We start from the raw sequence: 12,331 nt of genomic DNA on the forward strand, positions 1-12,331 counted from the left end.
AAGTAACAGTAAAATAGCTCGAAGAAGCCAAAGAATTAGCAAAAAAAGTGTAACAAGATGTAAGAAACAGTGCGTGACTGCTAGTTCTGCTACATGTAAACTGATTTGCGTAACTTTAAAAATTCTGAACCAAATGTCATGTTCCCGATTTTTTCTACCCCTTATTCCTTGAAAGAGCTGCAAGTCTGCCAACAACCACAGAGCATAACAAAGAGAAAGAGAAGCAGACTGTGGTTTTGTGCCCCCACAAAGCTCGACTGCAGGGTGAACAATCTTGCCATTCTATAAAAACATTTGGGGAAATGGACATCCACCCATAATAATCGATTGACACCCATACCTACGCGCATAGCAGACGGCACCAAACAGCCTTGCTCACTGTTCGCGGTGCATATCCACATCAAGTTTTTAAGATGCTATGATACGCACAAGAAATAAAACCAAGTTCGTGATTTCAAGTACTGAGAAGCACCTAGAGACAATCCTTGATGATATGAATGAAGCCAATTGAGGACGTCACTTTTCCTGCATTACTTTTTACTTTATTATTGCTTTTTGCTTGATGTGATTCCTCCTGTTTCTTAGAATCACACCAACTGTGTACATTTTTGGCAGGCTTCACAATGTACAAAGAACAAGTTTTGGAAAAATACCCAGTACTACCTGAAATCATATTTTTACTAATTGTTGTGGCATGTGTGAGGGTGTGGCTTGGTCTGTGCATGCCAATAAGGGTGATGAAGTATTTACCTCCACAACACAGAAGAGCGACGCAATTTTCTCTTTGAAAAACAGGCACATCAGGGGAAAGAGACCGATGAGCAGCGCCCGTGGACGACTTTGTTCTCGTGCTGCCCTGTCTGTCTGAAGGAGCCACTGCAGTGATTCCTCCGTTTTGACATGGTGTCGGAAAAATGCATGAAGCAGCTCATGATCTTCCACGCTCGATTCCGAGAACAGTCCCTGCAGTCTCGTGCCAGTCAGTCTGGAAAAAGAACGAACAAAAAAAAATGCCAGCACGATCATCAGCAGCCAGCAGGATAAACAAGAACTTTATTTAATGGGCAGCCGGGGCAGCTATAGAGGTAGAGGACTGTGCGCTTGCATTATTGTAAAATGGACAGTTAAATGGCTATTCTTTAATGTGAAGCATAAAATGGCTGGCATGTCATTGTGCAACTGAATTGTGCTTAATTTTTCGTCATCTTTCCGTCATTACAAAAAAATTTAAATTGCAATGCCACAATTGCCCACAAACACTAACACAAGCATGAAGATTCACACTGCAAGCATCCAACAAGCGAGGTTTTGTGCAAGAAGCCTGATGGTAACAACCAGGGCTCACAGAAAACAAGTAGTGTCTGTGACACCAGTGTCGTTTGACAGCAGCACGAAGGCTTTGACAAAATGTGTAGAAAGGCTCTGAAGTTGTACTATACACCACTGCAATTAGATGAAACCAACACCTTAGGTTCACAAGCCTTATCAAGCCAGAGCCCAACATTTTATGACCAGCTGGATGAGAGATGAAGCAGCCCTAACAGTGTTAACTATCAGGTAACTAGAAGCACTTTGTATGCCATCCACCGCTAACTTTCAAAATCTTTAACAACAATTCTACCATTTTATTCTCATTAGCTGGGACAGCGTGTGTAAAAAAGCATTTTTTTTGTAACGAATTCGAATATTGTTCTATCATCAACCATACACTGCAGTGTGGCTTTACTTTGGTGCTTACGTAATATACGTAATACTAATGGCAATCATGAGCTTCGGTTAGACGTAACTTTTCTGAATAAATGTGTTTTCTCAGTCCCATCAGATTGGTATTAATGAGTGTAGAAACAATTACTGCAAGCACAATTCATGAAGTACCTTTCGAAGTGTACAAGGAAGTGGTGCTGCGTAAATAGAAGGGGCCACTCTTTTTGCACATCGCTGGCCTTCGTGCCATTTGTGTTGATATTAAGCCGCACCGATGCATAGAACGTTGTGAACAGGTGTTCCTGAAGACGTAGATCCTGCTCCTCCTCTGATTTTAGGCTTTCATCCATGAGAACTTTGGATCCACTACTAACTGAAAGGCAAACATGGAAGAAAATACACCAAAAAAAGTAGCTGTAGTCAAACTTCATTTGTAGCACCAAGGCACTACCGTGCACCATCGAAGCAACCACGATGGATTCCGGTATGCCCGACATAAACTTAGATACTACGCTTTCTCGGTGGAGCTTAAATCGAAAAAAAAAATCGCTCCGCTAATTTTGTTAAGTGGTGATTTGACTATGTCATATCACCTTCTCACAGCTTTCTAGAAAATCTACTCGGAACGCGAGCTAGGCGGTATATAGCTCAAGGCTTATAGTGTGCTTTGCTTCCTGGTTTCGCTGTGGTGAATTCGTTTGCAAGGAACTTTTTTTTTTACCTCACACAGATACACATGGGCTGCTGCTGGGTAATACTGCCAGCGGTGCCGATAGCCACACGGCGGAACAATAGAGCGTCAATTTTGCAATGTACATCAGAAGCATGTACCGCAAAGGCCAATATCGCATCAACCCTAACACCTTCTTTTGAATGCACAGATACATTTAAATTCTTTTTTTCCACAAACAGTGCAAGAATAGAACTTCCTAAAAGACTCTGTATAAGGATTCACTTTGGTTGTTTTGCTAACTGTGTTTTGTTTGGGTCTGTAAACCTGTTCTTGTGTGTCAAATTCTTTCCTTTTTCCTGTTTCATTTCTGCCTTACTTTAGTGCCTGTATATGTACTTTTTACTTGTACCATACGTGCCAACCTGCTTGGACCTGCGAAGGTCTGCAGTATGCAATAAATGAAATGAAATGAATGGCGAATCGCTTTCCCGCTCGCAGAAAATTCCCTGCGCAACGCCGTGTTTAAAGGTGCAACGCCAGTCGCGCGCTAAATAAAGGCCGGCAATTCCCGGCGTCAGAAGCACGTACACGCCTCCTAAACTTCATAAGTTCATAAACGGGAAGCATTAGCATTTCAAGCGTGTTTTGCCCATGACGATGTTGAGGACAACGATACACGTCACGTACGCTAAAAACAACCTATACACTAAAAACAACCAATTTAATCCGACTGCGAGCAACGTTATACAAGGGCATCGCAATACAGGAGGCGATGACAAGGGGTACACCTTCGTGGGGTGCTCAGATGGCTACTGCCCGGCGCTCCGCTTCCCGCCGCCCGCGAAAGCCCGAGGATCGGTTTTCAACTTCAAGCCGCGCGGCGAACATTCGTAGGCCGCAACCGCTGAATAAAGCACTGCATGTGCCTGGGGCAGCTGGTATGTATGTAATTTTATTCTGCGCTTTCAGGTGAACACATTTCTACCACGATCGGTCCAGCATTGAAACTGGCCGTCCTCCATGTCTTTCTTTTTTTTTTTTTTGTCCAATCCCTGAGGCAATGAAATGACCTTGCGAACCACTCACTTATATTTTTGGTTTTTTTTTTTTGCCCTCGGACAACAACGTAAAGTAAGTTGGTTTGTCTGCACGACGCAAACGCTTTGCGGGAAAGCTCTGCGCGGCACACTCCTGGCGTGCAGCGACTTTACACAAAAGCCAAAAATTGCACTGACAGCGCCACTAGAGTTATCAACTCCCTGCTTCATGTGCTAGAAACTTCTTATAATATATAAGACGCTATCTATAACTCAAAATCACTGCAGCAAAAAAGCCTTCGCCCGCCCGGCTACTACTGTTTGATGCCACACTGCGCCTCTTCGATTATCAACCTTCGACTCGCCGCGGACTCCCCGAGGAGCAATCCGGCATTCGTTTTTCCCATATATCACAATGGTTTCGAGAATCCTCGGAATACCCGTGCACTACCCGCGGCGAGATCGAGACTAAACAGATGAGTCCCGCTATCAAGACTGAATAAGTGCCGCAGGTAAGCGTTCGCTCGCCCGGCGCGACGCTATCAGTGGAATATCACGCTCCCACATCGCGAACAAACAAACCCTTGCGCAGTACATTCACCATCCCCATGTCACCTCACTCTCGCTCACTCTTCTCCCCCCAAACGGCTGCCTTCAAGCATGCGGTGTAAATACGTTTTAATCGCACTTGCAAAACAGAAACCACGTTAGGCTTAAGGTAATTCGGCGCCGCATCAGCGACGCACAAGAAGCGGATAGCGCATCGTATACCTCAGTTATGAATGGCTGAATGGTACATACCTTGCAAAATGATCTTGTGTGGCGCAAAATCCATACAAAGCTGGGCTGCCAGACGCAGTCTTCGGTACTTGAAATGACGGTCGGAGTGTAGACCGCTCTGACGACGCGGGAACCTACGTTGGCGGGAACCCCAGCAGACCGCCGCTCCCGGCATCCGCGCCGCGATAAAGTGTCGTGTTCCGCACTGCGTGCGCGGCTCATGTGGCGATGACGTCCGCGGAAAAATAAAGGCCGATAAAATGCGAGACGTTATTGAGACCTCGGATCAGCCGCAGTGTGTGTGACCCCTGCGTCAAAAACACTCGGGTAAAGTGCGTCTCCAGGCGTAGTTCCCCACACATATCGGATGTTGTTACGTAAATAAAAAATTTGCAGTGCTACGGTACAGTTCCTGTTACTTGGATGGAACAGCAAAGTGGGTGTAATATCAACGAACATTATTGTTCTATTGCCGTTTCCACGTAAATTGATGGTTTTAGGTGGGGGATTGGAGATCACTGAATTTGTAGCGTGTGGTGCGATTTGAGAGGAACACCTTTACATAATTGTATGTACGATCACCAGGAGCAATGCTGGCAAGGCCTCGAAGTATGGCTTGATCAGTTACCTGATCAACTGCTTTTTTTATGTCTAGGGCTAAGATGGCCGAACAGTCGTGTTTGGTGGGTTGCTGGAGGAGACCCGTGTAGAAGCGCAGGTGTACGTCATTAGCCGCAACGCCTGCACGGAATCCATACATGTGTGGAGAAAGTAATTGTCCTCAATATAGTTATTGAGCCTGGCAAGTACTGTTGGACCTCTGGGTCCTCCAGCTGCGGCGCGATGCTCAGAAAGCGGAGTGACACGTCGTGATACGATGAGGCTTTAATGTGAACCAAAAGAAGAAGTGGAGCGAGCCGACGCAGCCACGAGAGCATGCGGCAGCTCGTGAAGAGCATGATGAAAATGATGATGATCGGCGTCGTATGCTAGAAGTGGTGAAGACGAGGAAGTCACAACAGTCTCCCCCGCCGACAGATGACGCTAGGTGGATTCGGAACGGTAAAGTCGGGGTTCGGGGCGCTTGAGTGGAATACCGCAAGGAAAACGTAGATTGTTGGACCTGAAGACTCTGTCCCGTCCGCCGATCTCAACTCTTCAGTTCATGCCAAGGTCTACAGATGTCTTGGACGAGTTTTTTCGAGTAGCATTCTATCCTTCATTGAGTCCGCATTTTTTGGGAGACGTTTCAGGTGAAATTTACGAGCTTCGTTCCTCTTCGTTCCTCGTTCCAGAGCGCTTTCTCCGCCATCGGTGTTTATACCGCCTAACCTGCTGCTTCTTGCAATTTTTCCAGGGTGTTTTACTAGGCAGAGGCGATTTGTGAGGATAGGAGAAGGAACGCTTTCTAAAGCAGATAAATTTGCTGTAGACGGAAAACTTTTCTTGCACTTGTCGGACCTTCTGTGAGGGCGTGATTTTGCTGCCTTTTCTTTGTGTTTTCCTCCGTGGACATCTTGGCGCTTCTGTTTTTGTTCTGTTTTGTTCTTCTATTTTGTTCCGTGTCTGCAGCGCAACAATTTTCGCTTGATGTCTCACTTTTGGCTCGGAATGGCGTCTTCTGGCTCGTACCTTGTTTTGGCATTGGTGTCCTTTCGACTCGGTCTGCTTTACAGACGTTGGCTGACGAAGGTGTCCTGCATCCTTTGAATCCTGTTCCCGGTAGTACTGGATTATCTGGGGCGTGAAGGGAAAGATGTCCCACTCTTTGTTGCAGTTAAGTCCTACCACTTTTGAGGTTCCAGAAGGCGAGCAAATTGATTTTTCCGCTGAAGCCATTCTTTCTTCCGAGGCGGCAAATACAACAGCTTCGTTGCTAGCCAATATACGTGTGCTAGTTAAAGCTTCTCGGAAGATCGTATTCTGGTGCATCTCCATTGCTTCTTCAGGAGGGAACTCGAATCCAATCAGGGGATCATCCACACATATAGAGCCCGGTGGCAGTCGCGCTGTCGGTGGGTCGCAGTTTTCCGGAGTCTGCCGAAGCATGACAGAGCCTGCTTGCTTGGATGTGCTCTTGCCTGTTGGTATTGAAAGAACGGTCGCCGAGCGTGGCGTCGAAGACCGCCATTTCTGAATCTTAAAACGTAGACTAGCCGTCAAGGTGACAACCTTGTCGCGATACTGTCCGGCGTCTAACGTCTCACTCTCTACCAAGTCGTCTGGTGTCTCCTCGAAAACCGCGTCATCCACGTTCTCAATCTGTGCATAAAATGCGCCGATTCGGTCGATCAGTACACTTACTGCCGATGGTGTCGCCTCTCGATGTCCTTTTATATGGCCTTCCGCGTCCGCTAGTAGGCCATCCAGTTGCGCCCGTAGACTGAGGCGTCGTCGAAGTTGCCGCTCCATTCGGTCGCACGCAGATGAGAACCCTCGCCAAGATCGCAGGCGCCGCGTCGTTTCCTCAGCTTTCGCGGCTCCGTGCGTCGATGTGCTTGGCGTCGGCTAGAAGTCCCGGGTTTCGGCACCATGTGTTGGACCTCTGGGTCCTCCAGCTGCGGCGCGATGCTCAGAAAGCGGAGCGACACGTCGTCATACGATGAGACTTTAATGTGAACCAAAAGAAGAAGTGGAGCGAGCCGACGCAGCCACGAGAGCATGCGGCAGCTCGTGAAGAGCATGATGAAAATGATGATGATCGGCGTCGTATGCTAGAAGTGGTGAAGACGAGGAAGTCACAACAAGTACTATTCTCTCCATCAATTTTCCCAAGAAGGAACTTAGCGATATAGGCAGAAGGTTACTGTGGGAGAGGGGTTTCTCTGGTTTAGGAATGACAGTGACATCTGCGTGAGTAAGCTCGGGGGAGGGTTCCTGCTTCCCAGTAAGCGTTAAACAGATCGGTGAGATATTTTATTGAAGGCTCATCTTAATGACGGAGCATTTTATTGGTAATGCGGTCACCACCGGGAGCTGACTGCAGTCGGAGGTCATTTAGGAGTGCCCTCACTTCCGCTTCAAGGATTGGTAGATCAAGGGGTTCGTTCGGGGGGCCGATGTATTGAGGCAGTGGCTCAGATTAGCCTGCTGGGACGTACTGCTGGGTTAGTGCATGGGGCAGGTGGGATGGGAGTCGGTTAACTGGTGGGCTAGTTTGGTTATACGAGTAGATTGGATAGTTCGAGAGGAAGTGGGATCCATCAGGTGTCTTAGGAGAGCCCACGTGCGCTTCATGCTGAGACCGTTTCGAATGCTATCGCATACAGTGTCCCAGGCTGCCTGGACTAGTGTTTGGGAGTGGTTTTCTATAGCCTTTACGAAGTGGGCAATGCGGGTTTTGAGTAGCCTGTTATAGCGTTGCTTACGCCAACGACGTTTAAGTCTGCCAAGAGGTTCCCACAGGTGGTGTAGTCTGGTGTCTACATGGGGAGATGGTATGGCTGACTCTAGGGGACGTTGGTGCGTGTGAACATCGTGGAAAAGTTGTGTCCACTGCGCTCGGGGTGTAAGTGTTTCGTCACTGGAGTTAGCAGAAGCACGAAATTCCCGGAGGGCAGCCCGATAGGTTATATGAGTTTGGAGTTTGCATGGGGGGTTAGGGGGTTGGTTAGAAGCTTGTAACTGTATAATGCGGTGATTGCTGCCTAGTGTATGGTCTAGACACGGCCAGGTGGTTGGCCCTGTGTGATAGGTGATCGTGAGGTCCGGTGTAGTGTCTCTTTGGACACTATTTCCTTCTCGAGTTGGCTGATCAGGGGGTGTCTCAGAGTGAAATGCTGAGTTTTGAGGAGCTCCCAGGGGTACCTTCCTTTCTTAGTAACGCGTGGATTGCCCCAGTTCGTGTGGGGAGCGTTGAAGTCCCCAGTAACAATGAGGGGGTGATGCTCAGCATGGGCTTTGGCGGCTACAAAGAAGGGTTTGAAGTTTGGATGATTTTCGAAGGGTTTACTATAGATGTTGAGTATGTAAATTTGCGTGGAGTGCTGTTGGCGGGGAAGATAGTTAAGAAGTCGTGAGAGATATGGCTGTCAACAAGGCTGTCCCGTTGTGCTGAGATGTTGCGCTGTACGAGAATGGCTGTGTCAGTGGTATGTTGATAAGTGGTATACCCACGACACTTTAATGGACCGGTGAGGTCTTGTATGGGGATGATGTGTGGTTGTTCATTTTGGGACTCGAGGAGGAATTCGGGGGGGGGGCGGCTCTCTTTCTGCCGAAACCACGACAGTTCCACTGCCAAACCAAAATCACTTTACGGAGAGCCATTATCAGTTATGTCAAAAGTAGGAGCAAGTGGAAGGAGCAAGGGCATTCGTCTGTGCAGCTGTTGCATGGAAGTGCATGAACACCTCTTGTTTTATGGATTCCATGTGATATTTCATTGCACCTTGGCTCTGCAAGACGCTTTGGATAAGTTGACCTTGCTCTATATGAAGCTGCGCGGGACGCGTGAGCCTCTTCGTTTTGAGGACATATTAGAGCACCTCCGTTCCCGACCGAGGTCGGGGTTGGGCACGGCGCGCATGGCCTGCATTTCTTGCAGTACAGCAGGGGGAAGTTGGGAGGCGGGTGCTGATGGGATGGGGGTTTGTTGAGCCTCTATTCCCAGGGGATCGTATTTGCAGCGTGGTCAGGGGGGGGGGGCATTTCGCTTTGGAGGGGGTTCTGCATTGGGCTGGGGAGTGCGAAGTTGGGCCAGGGTTTGTCGTAGGGAGGCATTTTCAGCTCTCATTGCCGTGAGCACGGCGCGCATGGCCTGCATTTCTTGCAGTACAGCAGGGGGAAGTTGGGAGGCGGGTGTTGATGGGATGGGGGGTTGTTGAGTGACCACTGGATTGGAGGTCCTTGGGCCGCTCATCTGTGATAGGTTGGTTGGCTGGTGGGATGGTCCTGGCTGATGCATCCTAGGTCCGTTTGAGGTAGAGTTGGGAGCGTGGCTCTACAACGATGGGTGGTTCTGGCTGCTGCTGAGGGTTGGTTTGGGTATGGTGTTGATTTGGCGGAGAGCGCTGTCGATGGGTGTTCACGGGGGTCGTGGCATGTTGAGGGTGACTCGAGGAGGGTTGACCTTTCTGGTGTTTGTTCTTCGGGGTTTTTCGTTGCAACATCTGTGCATACGTTGGTTTGGGTCTTGGAAGAAAACGTCGAGGAGAGTCCGGAGAGCCCGTGACGTGTGCTCCATCGCAGACAATGCATTTGGGAAGCACATGTGTGTGTTTTAATGGTGTCAGGAGTACCGCACGTCGGGCACCGGTTGGGGGGTTTCGCTGCGGGCAGGCACCCTGCCTGTGTCCAGTGCTCCAGCACAGGGTACAATGTTCCACTTTCGGGAGCAGTGGCTTGCATCGGTCGGTCGTCATTCTGTACCTGACCCAGTACGCCAGCCTGGGTCTATCGAACAAGATATGAATAAGACAGGTGGTGTCCATGAGGCGTGCGTCTAGCACCTTGAGGTGGGGGTTGTAATGTATGAGCTGTTCGGTGATCTCGTCGGACGTCTCTTGGGTGTGGAGATCAAAGACGATACCTGAAGATGTGTTTGATGGGGCCGGAAAGGTGCAGTCAGCCAGCTGAAGACTTTGGAGAGCTGCTTATCATGTTGCTCTCTCCTCCGACGGGGTGCTGACGACCATGAAGATGGCTTTTTTGTGAAGTCGCAGCTGGTCCGTGTCATTCATGTCCAAGCCAGCTTGTGTTTGAATGGCGGTGGCGATGGTTCGGCCGGACGTGTCGGAGATATTAAGACCTCCACGAGGTCGGAAAGCCACTTTAATATCCGTGGCCGGGAGTGGAGTTAGGGGCGGTAGTTTGCGGGCGTGTCTTGTTTTTCCACGTGTGTTGCTTTGATGTACCGGGTTAGAAGAAGGCGAGGTGCCGATCGCCGGCGCGGCTTCGTGGGCTTGGTGTCGTCTTCGGATAAGGGTCCATTTGCTGGCGTTGTACCATTCCGGGGGTATTTCGGTGCCTTCAACTTCAACGGTCATCGCCGTGGATGTCATGGTCGGGAGGGCAAGGCTGCTGTGAACGCACGGCAACAGGCTTGTGAACGCAGCACCGGTCGCTGCGGCGGCGGCGTCGGTGTGGGCGAGCTGGAGCAATGTAGCGAGCTTGTCGAGGTAGCCACCCCGTCACCACGGATAACCCTACATTTAGGGCTAGCGTGGTGGTCGCCGCTTCGAATTTTCTCAGAATCGAAGAATAAAACGTAGGGGCTTGCCTGCTGGAAATTTGTTGTCCCGGTAATCGTGTCGATGAGGTCTATCGGCTGGTGGAAAGAAACACACTAAACACATCGGCTGGTGGCGGAAACACACTAAACTGTTTTACACCCTTTTTGGCCGAAAAAGGTGTCTGTGGTTTGTATACTAGTTAGGCGGCGTGCGTTGCGGAATTATGCATTTTCAGCCAATATATTCTATGTCGTATGCTTTAACGAGCATGAATGGCGATTACAGGTGCTCTGGATATTATTGTTCTCAAATACTTCCAAACTGTCTTTCCCCTGGAGTTTTTGTAGAAAATGACTAATCTGTGGAGCAGTGGATGATGATCATCAGAAACACGGGATAATAGGAAGCATTATTCTGTGGACCAGACCACAGATACAACGTTCAGAGTTATTCTGAGGACCGTATCAGGGCGCAATTGACGCTTATTCGTCTAAAGGAACTTAAGAGATGCTAATCCACACATATTTACATAAATTATGTGCGAAATTGAGTTAAGTAAACAGGTTATAGAGAAAAGAAAAAAAACTACAGACTGCTGGTACTCGAATAGAGGGCGTCAGCGCCAAAAGCACAAGTCTCTTCCACTGCGTCACGGTGGCCGAAAAACGCAGTCCTTTGAGCACTAGCTCAAAAGAGAACATAAACTCGTGGTCTGGACGGTAGATTAAAGCTGAACATTATCTCATGCTCTGGTCCACAGAATAGGCAGTGCTGTTTTTGTACTTATGCGCAGGATGTCTGTATCGAATGAGCTAAAACATTGTGAATTAAGTGCATTCATATCGCTAGGTAAGTTGCTACCGTGCTTGGAAACATGCGTTTGTTCGACCCGAAATCTCATCAAACGATTCATGTTTTTTCTAACATATGTCGGTTAAAATGACACTAAAGTTACTTTGTAAAACTTCTGCTTTGGTTTGCATTGCGTGAACTCGCTCAAATAAACTCACTTTTTATCTTTTATTCGATCTGTAAAGAAGCATTTTGTTTAGAAAGCCCGAAAGAAGCAGAAATACCACGTGACATTTGCGGCGACCGCAAGAACTACAGCGTAGTGACGCGTATTCCTCTTGCAATGTGCTTGCACGATGCTCAAGATATTGTTGTTCGATCCAGTTTCAGTTTCGGTTTCAGTTCCGTGCAACAACATGGTCGGCGTCCGATGTTATCATTGTTTAGGCATACCCGATATCTTTTTTGGAATCGGCATACCGCGCTTCTGCCATCTTGTCGGCTGTATAATTTGTCAGATAAGCTTGCAAGCACCACTTATATCGTAACGTTCATTACTCCAGCCAAACGTAGTAGCTGAACGCCCTCCACGTCATCGGAGGCTCTCCACTGCGAGGTGATTCGCCCCACCTTTGGAATTTGCCTGGCTGGTCCCTTTGTCGTAAGTGGTATAGTCGTACCAGGCCGACAGGAGGCTGATTCGGCACTATTCCCTGAAGCAGTCGGTACTTATGCCAACAACTAGAAGTCACCAGCGCATCAGCGTCAGTCTGAACCAGCAAGGTGGCGAGTTGAGCTAGTTGGTGTACTTGCATCTTTAGGAACAGCGCGAAAAGAACGTAGTCTGCCAACTCGCTCGTCGAGCGATGGAGCTCGCAGGGCAAGGTGGTGACTGCAGAAACCATTACCCAAGAGAACAGAAAAAAAAACTTCGAAGGAAAAAAAATTGGCGCAGCTTGTGCTGGTGCCGCAAGGCTGGAGAAACAGCAGAGCTGTGAGTCGACGTAGCTTCTTCCTATTCTGACAGCGGATCGCAGGAGAGGGAGAAGCCGGACAAGTACCTTCTTTGGAATCCTGTCTTTGCAACGCGTACAATTTCTTGTTAAACCTCGAACTGCTACTGCAATATTCACTAAAGTGAAGGATGTGTCCGCTTCAGGGGTGGGAGCATC

The sequence above is a fragment of the Haemaphysalis longicornis genome, unplaced genomic scaffold, assembly GCF_048455015.1.
Source record: "Haemaphysalis longicornis isolate Haplotype H1 unplaced genomic scaffold, Haemaphysalis longicornis Haplotype H1 scaffold_14, whole genome shotgun sequence".
Taxonomy (NCBI): domain Eukaryota; kingdom Metazoa; phylum Arthropoda; class Arachnida; order Ixodida; family Ixodidae; genus Haemaphysalis; species Haemaphysalis longicornis.